Source organism: Cyanistes caeruleus, chromosome 2 (assembly GCF_971803275.1).
Source record: "Cyanistes caeruleus chromosome 2, bCyaCae1.hap1.1, whole genome shotgun sequence".
Lineage (NCBI taxonomy): Eukaryota > Metazoa > Chordata > Aves > Passeriformes > Paridae > Cyanistes > Cyanistes caeruleus.
In genome coordinates this window covers 73422064-73435146 of record NC_141702.1, presented here as the reverse complement: position 1 = coordinate 73435146, position 13083 = coordinate 73422064, and positions in this window count along the sequence as shown.

The window sequence follows — 13083 nt, the reverse complement described above, 5'->3', positions numbered from 1 at the left end:
TTTTGAGTTTGATGTGATGCACCCCTTTCATATACATCTCCCTCTATTAAAAAACTACAAGATTCAACAAAATCGTTTTGGAAGAAATACCATATTCTAATAAAATAAGTTCCATAAAATATTTTCATCTACTAATGTGTTGTGACATCATTTTTTGAACTGTGCAAGTTTTAGATCAGAAATCTGTCCTGTGCCTTTTAGGTACCAATAAAGGCACCATTAATTAATGTTGCAAAAAAATACTTTATTTGTTGTGTTCGAGTGTAAGAGGCCAACATACAAAATATGTCATCCCATATAATAGAAAAACATAGCAAGAAAACCTTTGACATTATTGAAGACAACTTTTTAGGAAAATAGCTGTTTCCCTGTTTACCTTAAAATGATGCTGTTTTATTTGAAGTAATGGACATTGAATGATATTCCATTTAAATTAGTTTTGGAATTGCCAAATTAAAAGGAAAAACCTAACTGCATTTTAACCATATATTTATATATGTGTATGTATTGGTGTAAAATGCAGTTAGTAGGTTGTACTTAGTACACTTAAAGAGTGTTAGTGCCCAAAACACATTAGCACATGTATAGTTTTTAGGTAGGTTTTTCATCCCTAGTATGAATTCACAAAGCGAAACAATGGTTACTTGCACTTAAGACATGTGAATAACTATTAGTTCTGACTTTGAGGCTGAGCAGCACATGGTGAACCCAGGGAGAAAGTAGGTTTCTTCCTGTGATCCTTTAGCCTTGTAAAATCATGGTAAGTATAATTTATCAAGAAAAAAGGAATTATTTTTTTCTCTTTAAAAAGAGGTTTCTAAAAGGCATATATGCATTTGTTTCAAAGGATTATTTTCTTTGCTGGTTTTACACTAGGAAATAGAGTTTCTAGTTACCTTTTTGCTTAAAAGTCCTTATAAAGTGATATATATTATCATTGTATTTTCATTATAAGAAAAATCCTTTTTGCACAATACTGAACTCACTTGTGGAACTTACTGCTACAGGATTCTGTGGAAACTGAAGTTCACATGTCTAGACAAAAGATAGTCTGGAAAAACCATGAAGGATTGGTCCACTGGGGACTGTTAAATGTAGTTGGTGTGCATCTATCAGCTCAAGAACTCACAGGTGCTGGTTGTTAAAGAATGGGTGTATAAAGAGGAGAAAGGAATGCTGTCTGACTGTGCTATTACATAAATTATTTCCCTTACCATCCAGTATTAGTTACTGTTTGAAATGTATTTCTCTAGCTGCACTTCTGCTCTCTCCCCTATGGCTGTACTAATGGCTGATTTCCTTTACATGAAAGCCCAGTAATAATTTTTCCTTTTTTTCCTTTTTTGTGTATGAACTCAGACTGGGAAAGAATTTCTTTATCTTAATTAAAGTATGAGTGCACTGTAATTTTAAAGGTAAATTAGTTACTGTTGCGACCATGTCACCTTAACCTAATATCCAGTATCTTAGATAGTTATTAAATTGCCATGTCTGGAAAAGTAATGTTTTGGGTACCCTCAAGCTTCCTTTTACTGGTTATTGATTGCTCTGCAAAGAAACTTTCAGCTGAACATCTCCGGCCTTCAGGCAAGGAGCTTTTCTCTCACAAAGAGTTTCCAGCTCCAGAGGTATCAGCTCAAAGATACAAAGGTATCCAGCTGTGGGAGGTGAATTTTTAGACTCTAGTCCTTTCTTTGTCTCTGAGGAAGGTGTTTAATTATATGTAGTTTTGCATCCAGGAAGTAGCCTGGGAATTCACAAACTACTCTGTAGGCTCTCTGTGGAAAGGCAAAGAATGTTATCTTGCCATTGTGCTGGCTTCTAAAAAAATCCCTCTCCATCTCAGAGGAAGAAACTACATTTGGGGATAAAGTAATCAGAAACAAGATACACTTTTTTGAAGCTGGTGTAATTAAGTATTGGAACATTTTAAAACCAAAAGGAGGTGACTTGTTAAAGGGTTGGAAATAATTTAGAGAAATCCTGAATAAATGTTGGAGGTCAGTCTGTGAAAATAGTAGGGAGAAAAAAAGGAAAAGAGTGAGTTTGGACTCTGAGCCACTATTACTTCTCATAAACAAGACAATACAATCATAATCAATTTTTCTATGAAAACATCTAGTCAGTGCTCTGTGCAATAAAACAAATAAGATGCAAGTTGACTGATAAGATCTGTAGGTGGCACAAAGATGTCAGATAACCTCCTGTGTTTTCAGGTCTAGGTTAGGGATCAAATTCCAGAAGACTTTAGGGTGAGCATGCCAAGAAGAAAAGGATCCTAATGTGTGAAAGGAAATTAAAGAAATGCAGACTAAATTTCTAAATTTATAGCAGCTTTACAGTGAATTTTCCGCAAATGCCATCTACTAAAATACTTTGATTACAGTGTTTTACAAATATAACAAACACTACAAACCCACCTGTGTAGGTAGGGTTTGTAGCTTTTTCCACTGTGTTCTATTGCTTCCTTCAAGTTTGAACTTTCCCCCTCTGCCTTGAGAGGTTTCCAAGATAATTAATACATTGCTATGCAGTGCTTCCTCACACCCTGGTCATAGGAAAGGCATGTTTAATTCCTTTCTTTCTGATCTCCCCTAAATCCTTATTCTATATTCTCTCTATGTATATCCCATATTGTCCCCTGTACCTTGGATGTCCTGGTTATTATTCTGTTTGGGGTGGGCTAGTCTGTTTCTGTCTCTCCCTGTTAAAAATTTAATTCTGGAGCTGAGAAACTTCACCTTAAAAAAAAAATTAGGTATGTTTTGCTGGAGCAAGTGAATCCCTATAAGAAGTGATGATGACCAAGCATTCCTGACAAAACCACCTCTGACAACTTTCAGAGCAATGTGGCATTCCCCTCCTTTTTAGGGAGATGGGAGTCAGCACTCCAGCTCTGACCCACCCCCTGTCTCTAGATTCTGGTCTTGGGGGTAAGTGGAAGTCACACACGACCTACTCATCAAGTATATGGAGCTGGTGAGTTTGCCAGTTATTTTTGGCATATCTGTAGCTCTCCACACAGCTGCTGCCATCTCACAGCCTTACACATAAGTCAGTCTGAAGGACTCTCCAGACTCCCCAAATGATCTCTCACCTTTGTGTGGCTGGAAGAGGAAAACAACTCAAACGAAAAGAATTAAACATTTTCTGCTTTAGATGAAAACATTCCCCCAAAATTGATCCTAGCACTTCTTAATATTCTGAAATCACTTATCATCCTCTACTCTGAAGAGATGGCAACAGCTGCTCATGTTACTGCTCTGAGGTAGGAGACTTTCAGTGTGCTGCAGGGGAGTAGCAGTTTACTATGTAAAGGGCTTTTCTGGAGTGCAGGAAGGACAAAATGAAGGGGCAGATATGGTCATGGTGACTGGTTTCCTGGAAATCAGGAACAAAGCCAAGAAGGAAATCAGTAGGCCAGCTTGGCTGGACAAGGTGGAGAGGAAAGACTTTGGTAAGATGTCTACTATGGAAAGCTAAGAGTAGGCACAGCCTCAGAGATGGATGGAAGTTCTCCCAGAAAAGGCATCTGAAGAGATTTTGGAGTGTTCAGAATTGAGCCAAGGTAGGAATCAGATGTGAGTATGGCTGTAAAGAGCTGTAAAGACAGATTCCTTACAGAGGAAGGTGCAATCTTGGCAGTTAATAGTAGTTATGGAAGGATGGCTAGGTGTGCTAGGGATGTTGCTTGCATGCTGAACAGGGAGTGCATTTTAAGGTGGTGGAAACTTAAAAAGGGACAACCAAAAAGAGACCAGAAATTGTAAAGACTGTGTCTGTTTATCAGGAACTAGCAGGGAGTAGGGAAATGAGCTTTAAGGATAGTGAATACCCAGGGCTGCAGACAGACATTCTTTGAAGAAGAAAGTGTCTGCCCAGTGCATTGACAGAGGAGCTGGGTAACTGTCAGAAGCAATCAGAGATTGTTTGTTGAAATAAGTTTTTGTTTGAAAACCAACAAACTTTCCAGTGGAAGCATTTTATAATAATGTGTTTCTTTCAACAAGCTTCTGGTAAAATGCAGGTGTTTTCTTTCTAGCCCACCTGGTGGTAAACCAAAGCTTCCAGAACTTGTGGCTGTTGGACAGCCCTGCTATTCTAACCCAAGCTATACTGCATCCACCTGATAGTGTGGTGCTGGGCAAAGACTGTAGCCAAAATCATTAGTGCAGGATCATATCTGAGGTGATAAATTTTTGTTTTTCCTGCTTATACAGCTGGTCAGGGAGTCCGTTAAGAGAGATAGATGTCTTGCTCAGCATTTGCTGACAGCTTCTTGCATGGCCACATGCAAACAGTATAAGGATAAGAGAATTTGTACTGTTGCACATACTCCTGATAAAGGGGTCAAAATCACATTAATTTGTTGCAAGTAATCAAAACTATCCACAGTTTGTTAATGTTATCTTTATAAACATGCAAGTTTTATTTAATTGCTGAGAAACAAATAATCCAGGTGCCCCTTTATATCATAGCCTGCATACGATTTCATAAAAAAGGCCAACCGGAAGTTCGTAGACATATAGATAAGGTAATAACTGCCCCTGCTAATCTGTCCCCAGAGAAGCTGATGTTATCTTTCCAGGAAGTTTTGTATCCTGTTGTGATAAGCAGCCAGAAATTTTTAAAGCTCTTTAAACCTTTGAAGTCAGGAATGATGATGGGTTATTAACAGAATACGCTAAATCTGGTGAATAATTTTTCTCAGCCTGAAGTGAAAGTATTATGAAGTGATTGGGAAGCATTTGAAATGCAATTGAATGGAAAGGAGTGGAATAAAAAATGAAATTTAAAAAAAAATAATCTGCTACTAAGTGAATGCTAATAAGTAAGTGCATTGAAATTATGTATGTGAGTTTTGAAAATATATTTTCTTTAATACATAAGTAAGATAGCACAAACAAGAAAATAATCAATAAAACGTTAATGTGCCCAAAACAGTCTTGGACTGGCCTCCCAGTCATGTGCCAGGGCCATGTCAGGAAGTGTTTTCTGTGACTGCTGGATCTGTTCATCTTTCCTTCATATCAATTTCTTGGGCAGGGGGATCTGGGACAGTGATGGACAGGTCAGGTAACTGCTGTAGACTGTGAATGGAAGACACTGAGATGTTGTCATGGTTTAAAAGACAGGTGTCTGCCAAGGAAGGCAGGAACCTTCCTGGAAAGTGACCCCTCCCCCCAAATTATTATAACTTCAAAATTATGCAGCTTCCAGGCAAAAATATGGGAGAAGTAATAACAGTTCTTTACTGGAATACATATATATATATATCCAGAACCTCCTCAGCTGCTCATGGGGGCTCAGGCAAAGGGGAGGAAAAGGGGTGAAAAGTATCTGCCAAATGTAGATTCAAATGAGAAAGCTACAAGGGTCTTCGACATATTTCTTTCAGTAAAGGATTTTTCTCCCAGTTGTAATTACTTTTTTTCATTGGAATGGCATGATTTTGTTTGGTTTTTCTGAAGCAGTCAGAAGGAAATGTGAATAATTTGGCTGTTTGCAGCCAATAGCTGCTATAGTTAAAAAATGGGAAGAAGACAGAATTGCTTGCATTTTAATTACAAGTACATTCATCCCCAGGGAATCAGCGATAGCTGCCTCTCAAGCAGTGGCACAGAACTGCTGAATAAAGGAGGAGAGTAAGTAAAGTCCAATGAAGTGAAGTCCAGAAAGCAGTCTTGAAAACTGCACTTTGGTGAAATAAAATAAGAAAAAGGCAACCACTGCTGGAAATTCAGTTCAAAGTGAGTTGTCTTAACAAAGGAAAAGGGCTAAAATTTCACATTTTGTACAAGTGATTAGACCAGATAGTTAATTGTTCCTTTTGGACTTCAAAAGAAATCTGTATTTTGAGCACTGATGGAAGTAGAGTGATTGTGGAAATGCTTTCAGCAGAAGATGGGTGGGTAACAGGGAGTCTTCATACAATAAATATTCTTGCTAGGGAACAAGGAAGAATGAGTCTGGCTATGGCAGTGGAAGGTTTGGGATGAAACTGAAGCCAGGGCAACACTAAATGCAGTCATGGAGAAGATTTTAAAGAATGACAGTTATCTAGCTTATCTACTCATAAATACAGGCCTACAGAATGTAGTATTGTGTACTTAAAATATAAAATATTCTGATATTAAATGATATTGAAGAACACAAAAATTAAGAAATTAAGAAAAAAAAAAAAAAAAAAAAAGAGAAATTGAATGGAATGAAATTACCCAAAACTTCATGAAATGATAGTCACTAAAATCTCAAGATTTCATTTCCTTTCATGGAAATTAAGAATTTTCTATGAAAATAAATGCAATGAAAAATCAAGAAATGAAGTGAAATGAAAAGACATGAAAGGAAATATAAAGAAATGAAATTGAAAAGAAACAAAATTCTTAGGACAAGTTAAATTCTTGAAAAGGAATGGAATGCAGTGAAATTACCCAAAACTTCATGAAATGATACTCAATAAAATTGCAAGATTTCATTTCCTTTCATGAAATAAAAAATTCAGTTTCATGAAAGGAAATAAAATCTTGAAAACAGTGAACAAATTGAAACAAACACATTGGAAAGGACATATGAGGAAATCAAAATGCAAATGAAAAAGAAAAGGAAAATTTGGAAATGGAGTGAATACACAGTAATAGATTGGAATGAAATAAGGTACAGTGAAAATGACTGAAACTTGCAGAAGATTATACCCACTGAAATCTCAAAATCAGGGACTAAATTGTACTGAATAGACACGAGAAGAAACATGATGAAATGCTGAGAATACAAACTGAAAATTCTGAAATTAAATGAAAAAAATAAAATGTAGCGGGATCAGAGGAAGTGCAGTGAAAAGAATCAAACCTTGTTGAAAATTATACTCAGTGAAATCTTAAAATCAGGGAACAAAAGGAAAAGGATAGAAGACAAAATAGATTAAAGGAAATGCTAAAAATAACCCAAATGATAATTCTGAAGTGAAGTAAAAACCATAAACTGGAATGGTGTGGTGGCAAGGAGCAATGTGTAAAGGGAGCAATATTGAGGCAGTACCGTGCTGTCCTTGGCATGCCTTTTGTATTTGTGGTGTCCCTGGATCTCTGGGCTGTGGTGCTTTCCCAAGATTAACCCTAAGAGCATTAGTCAAAGCAGATTTTTCCTAAGGTTCCCAGGATATGGATTATGCCAAGAAGAAAAGTATGGAGGGAACAAGGTTGGGGCACTGCCATGCACACCTTGGCATGCCTTTCACACCTTTGGCGTTCCTGGAGCTCTGGGCTTTGCTGTTTTCTGAAGCCTCGATGCTTTGAGAGGCTTCCTAGAACAGAGACTAGACAGTTTTAAAGGAATAAAGTATTTATTAAAAGGTGTTCAAAGGATACACCTTGGGCAGTATAAGAGCCCGGCTGTGGCTCCACCCAAGATGGACGCTGGGCCACAAACCCCCAGACTCATACAAGTTTTGGTCCATTTACACACTGGGGCCAACCACCCAACAACATCTCTGGGACATTGTTGTAAAGGTAGAATTAGAAAGAAATTATAAATATGACTCTTTAGCCAGAAAGGCTAAGGAAGAAATACAAATGAAAGCATGGTTTGAATAATTCAAAGAAAGCGGTCTGGTATGCCAGAACACATTCTTTCCCCCAATAAAACCAAGCCAAGACCCCTCTTCCCAGCCTTATAAGGAAAGGTCTGAAGGACCCTGAGATAACTAAAAATATGCAAAAGCAGCAATTTCTATAGGTCGCAAACAAATGTTACTGTATTAGTATACTTAGAAAGATTGGTTAGTAAAGGAATAGAATATTCAAATGTATAGGTTACATAAGTAATTGTAAAGGAGAGCTCGCTCTCTTGCTACGCTCTCTTGTCTCTCTTGCCTTGCTTTTTCTACGCTCTTTTTCCTGCTCTTTCCTGCTCCTCTCTATCCCCTTTTCTCAGCTCTCTCACTTCTGTTCTGTTACTCTCTTTCCTAGAATCTTAAGTCTTGAACTCATGTATTCATATTTTACCCCCTTTTGTATTGTTCCCTCTGAGCCTGCTTTGAGCTTCATCTGCTGGCTCCAAGCAGGCTCTGTCTCTCCCCCATGCCCTGAAATAAACTACTAACATCTAACTCAACTATAGAGGTCTCTCCGTGTCCTGGACAGTCCACACTCCGAAAGTGTCTCTTACAGGATATGAAGTCCCATCCTTCCAGATTGCTCCCCCCAATTTGCCACCATCTACACCCTCTGGGCCTGAAGCCACACGACATCCCCAGCCCCCAGGCTGGAAAAGGACTGCTCCACCCTACAAAACTGCAAAGAGGACCCACAAACAACCCACACGAGGTTCAGTTACATACCAATGCACAGAATCTGGAAGACATGGAAGCCAAAACCCAAGTCACCCTTTAGAGGCTTGACAAGGCCTCTACCTTGTTGAGTCTCTATTCTAAATATCTATTAACAATAGGTATTTATTAATAGATAAATATCTAATAACAGTAAATATCTAACAACAGTAAATATTTAACAATAATAAATATCTAACAGTAGTAATGTTTTGTACAGTCAGCCATCATGCAAAGAAGAATGATGATTATTATGAACAGTTGTTTAGGCACAGAAGAGAAATCATTTAAAACATGTTTTTGTCTATATCAGTCTCTGTTTTCGCAGTTGCTTCAGGAGCAGAAGCCTTCTTAACTCTGGAGTAGTGCATCCAGCAGGAGATGGAATGGTCCTCTCCACTTGGCTTGTAGAGGATCATTGTCCCACTGCTTAACAAAGATCCAGTCTCCAGGTTGGAATGGATATGCAGGTGTGTCCAGTCCTATGGGTCTGGATATCACAATGTAATTCTGGAGGTTCTGCAAAGTGGAACTTGAAGTTATTAGATATCTCTGTAAATCAAGTTTCCTCTTCATGTGAATTTCACCTGGACTATGAGGAATCTGTTATGGTCTGCCATACAGTGTTTTGTAGGGACTGATGTTATCCCTCCACCTTGGTTGTATGTGGATTCTCAGTAAGGCTTGAGCCCATGTCATGGATGTTTCCTAACATGAAATTTTACTAATCTGTGTTTTAAGGGTTCTGTTCATACATTCAACTTTACCACTCACTTGGGGGTCGATAAGGTGTATGCAGATCCCAAGTAATTCCCAAAATCCGACTAACTTCTTTAACCGCTGTTGCAACAAAGTGTGGTCCCCTATCAGATGACATCCCCAAGGGAACCCTGAACTTCAGGATTATATGCTTGAACAAAACTTTCACCACTTCCTTGGCTGTATTTGTGCAACAGGGATAAGTTTCTGGCCATCCACTGAAGGTGTCAACTAATACCAGTATGTACCTGTATCCCTCTTTGTGTGGTTACTCTGCAAAGCCTATTTGCCAGTAATCTCCACGAAGATCCCCTGCATTTGTTACTCCTAACAGAACTCTTTTCCTCATATCAGGGCTGTTTTTACAGCAGATTTCACATTTTCTCACTACTTGTAAAATATCAGTCATTCCCTTCCTTATTACTACCTTTTTCAGATATTTCAAAAGATTTTCAGCCCTGAAATGTGTGTTTTCATGTTGTCTCTGAGCTTGCTCCTGAAGGATCAAGGGTGGGACTACAACCTGATTTGCTGGTGTAACAGCCCATCCACTTTCTGTGATCTCACCTTTAAGAAAGTTAATTAGCTTGTGGTCTGATTGATCTTTGGGATCAACCTTGACAAATCAATATCTTTTTATTGAATTATTGCGGGAATATCTTTTTCTGCAATTCTTCTTGCTGCTTTATCAGCAAAGCAGTTTCCCAGTTCTGGAGTGATTTTCCCTTTTTGGTGATCTTTACAATGCATGACAGCTATTTCTGTTGGTTTTTTTAATGTAAATCTAAGAAGCGGAGTATTTGTTCAGCAGGTTTGATTTGATTAACTTGAGTATTCAGAAGTCCTCTCTCCTTCCAGATGGCTCCATTGGTGTGGACAACACTAAATGCACATTTAGAGTCAGTTCATGTGTTTCTTCCTTCGCTCAGGTCCAGGGCCCTCATCAGTGCAATTGGTTCAGCTTTCTGTGATGACACATCTGCTGGCAGGGCCTTTACCTCTATCACCTTCTCCTGTGCGGTCACTGCATAGCCTATCATCCTTTTACTATTTCTCAGGAAGCTGCTCCCATCTGTAAAAAGCCCCAAATCTGGATTTTCTAGGGACACGTCCTTCAGGTCAGGTTGGCTGGAATAGACTTCTTCAATTGTCTGCAAATAGTCAAGCTCAGGCATATCATCAATTAAGGTGGACAGAAACGCGGCAGGGTTAACAACAGAAGATGTTTTCAAGGTAGCATCATCCTGTTCTAATAACAGTGATTGGTATTTTTGCACCCAGTTGCCGGATAGCCAATGTCCCCTCTTTTTGTTCAAGTACAGCTGCTGTTGCATGAGGTACATACACTACACAATGTGTTGCCCAAGGGTGAGTTTTCAGGCCTCCTGGATTAAGATGACAGTGGCTGCCACAGCCTCCAGGCACTCTGGCCACCCTTGGGCAACAATGTCTAGCTGTTTAGAAAAGTAGGCCACAGCCCTCCGTCGGTTCCTGAGGTGCTGCGCTGCTACCCACAAAGCCACATTCAATCTCTCACGTAAAAAGTTCAAAAGGTGTAGTTAAATCTGGCAGTCTCACTGCTAGACCTGACATTAGAGAGTGTTTCAGCTGTTTAAAAGCTACTCTAGAGTTTTCTGTCAATATGATAATTCCTTTTCTGGCTGCTTTTAATGCTCCGTATAGGGGTTTTATCAGCAGTCCATAATTTGCTATCCACAAACGACACCAACCTACAATCCCCAGGAAAGCTCCTATGGTGTGGGGCTCTGGGAGTCAGCAGAGGCTTCTTTCAGTTCTTTGCTGAGCTGTCGGTGTCCACTAGAGATCTCAAGCCCCAAGTAAACTACTGCTTCTTTGGCAATCTGTGGCTTGTCTTTAGAAATTCTGAACCCACTCAGTCCCAAGAAGTTTAATAAACTTATGGGAAATTGTATGCAGTCATCTCTGGTTCTAGCTGCAATCAGGATGTCATCACATATTGAAGAATGACCCTCCTGGCTCTTGTCTCCTCAATCTTCCAATTCTTTTGCTAGCTGGTTTCCAAACATTGTTAGGCTATTCTTGAAAGCTTGGGGTAGAACTGTCCAAGTAAGTTGACTTTTCCTTCCTGTCTCGGGATTCTCCCACTCAAAAGCAAAGAGCTCTTGGCTGTCCGTCAGGTCTACAGCAGTAAACCACCCTAATTTGTCTGTCAGTGTGATCAAAAGGGTGTAGGGATTGGCTACCACTGGGTGGATGTCCTCTGTAATTTTGTTAATTAAATCTTGTACTAATTGATAACTCTTACCATCTGCTTTCTTAATGGCAAGTACAGAGTTTTTGTATTTAGACTCACATTGCGCTAATTACTCATGTTGGAGGAATTTTTCAATTACAGATGCCAATCTCTTGTAACTGTCTAATTTCAAAGAGTATTGTTTTTGCCTTACCATTGTGGGTCCTGGTTTGAGTGCAATACTCACTGGTTCTGCCCATTTGGATTTTCCTGGAATATCACTGGCCTACACTATTTGGTTTACAGCATTTTCAGCTTCAATGGGGATTTCACCACATTTGTCCTGTATAAAAAGTACAGCAACTTTGACAAATTTAGATTCATGAATTACAACTCATACACCTCTTTCCTTTTTAAATTTAATCTCTTCTTCCAATTTCTATAGAAAATCTCTCCCCAGCAATGGTTTGGGGGAGTTAGGCATATAAAGGAATTGATGGGTTACCCAGTGCTTCCCCAATTTGAATTTTAAAGGAAGAAGAAAGGTCTTGTTTCACTTACCCTTGCCACCCCAACAACATACAAGTATCTTGACTCAGTTTTCCTTCTAAAGTATTTAATACAGAATATGCTGCTCTGGTATCTGCCAAGACATCTGATGATGTCTTTCTCCAGCTTAGCTATAACTGAATTTTGAGAAGACTGGTAGCAGTCTTCTAATTATGGCCTTCTTCATATATACAGAATATTTGTCAGGAGAAGGTCTTGTACAGGAGTACCATATAAACTGAAGGCTGTGCTGGAGGAGAAACCTTCAGTCCCCATCATTCTGAGCGTGAGTCTTGTCCTGATGTGAGTTGGGAAACTGAGGATTTTTGCTTCAACATTGAACAGTGAGTTTTCCAATGTCCCCATTTTTTACAATAGGCACACTGATCATTGTCTCTAGGGGAAGATTTCTTGGATGACTTCCCCTGAATCACCTACTTACTAGCTTGGTGTCTAACTCTGTCACTTGGGCCTTGTCCCGACATATCTTCCAGGCCACTTCTAGCAATTTATCTATATCTTGAACCCTGTCTAGCTTTTGCAGCTTTCTTATATAATTTGTAGCTTGGCCCATAATTAAGGGAACCAGATGTGCTTTCCGATCAGCTGATTCAGCATCTAGGTCTGTATATTTGATGGCAGTTTCTCTTAACCTATTTAAAAAAATCAGTGGATGATTCATCATAATTTTGCTTTACTTTGTAAAGCTTTCACCAATTTAGAGCTTTAGAGACACTGTGATCCACACACTATGAAATTCTGATATCATTTTAACCTTGCCATCTGTCCTGGCAAATTAGGGTCCCACCCAAGATTGTCTAAGAGAAATACCTCTGCAACTGTACCTTGGATTAATCCACCAGCTATCTGTGCCTCTGCAGAAGTTGTAATAGCTTTATTAACCATTAGTCTTTCAGAGGTATCAAGCGATGTGTCCAACATAGACTTCAAATCAGCCCAGTCAGGGTTTTGTGTATTAATTGCCCTTTCTACTAAATTTGCTTCTTTATCTGGATTTTCTTTATATTTTCCCACAGTGGTTTTCCACTGCTCTAACTTGACAAGGGATTTATATATGTTGGCCCCTGATTGCTGACTGCTTGACATAATGGGGCTTGCAGAACTGGTTCTTCCCTTTTTTCCCTTTTTGACCTAGTACATTTGGCTGTTGGACTATGTTTCCTTATGGCTCTTCTGGCTATCTTTCCCCTCCTTTGCCTATTCAGGGCAGCTG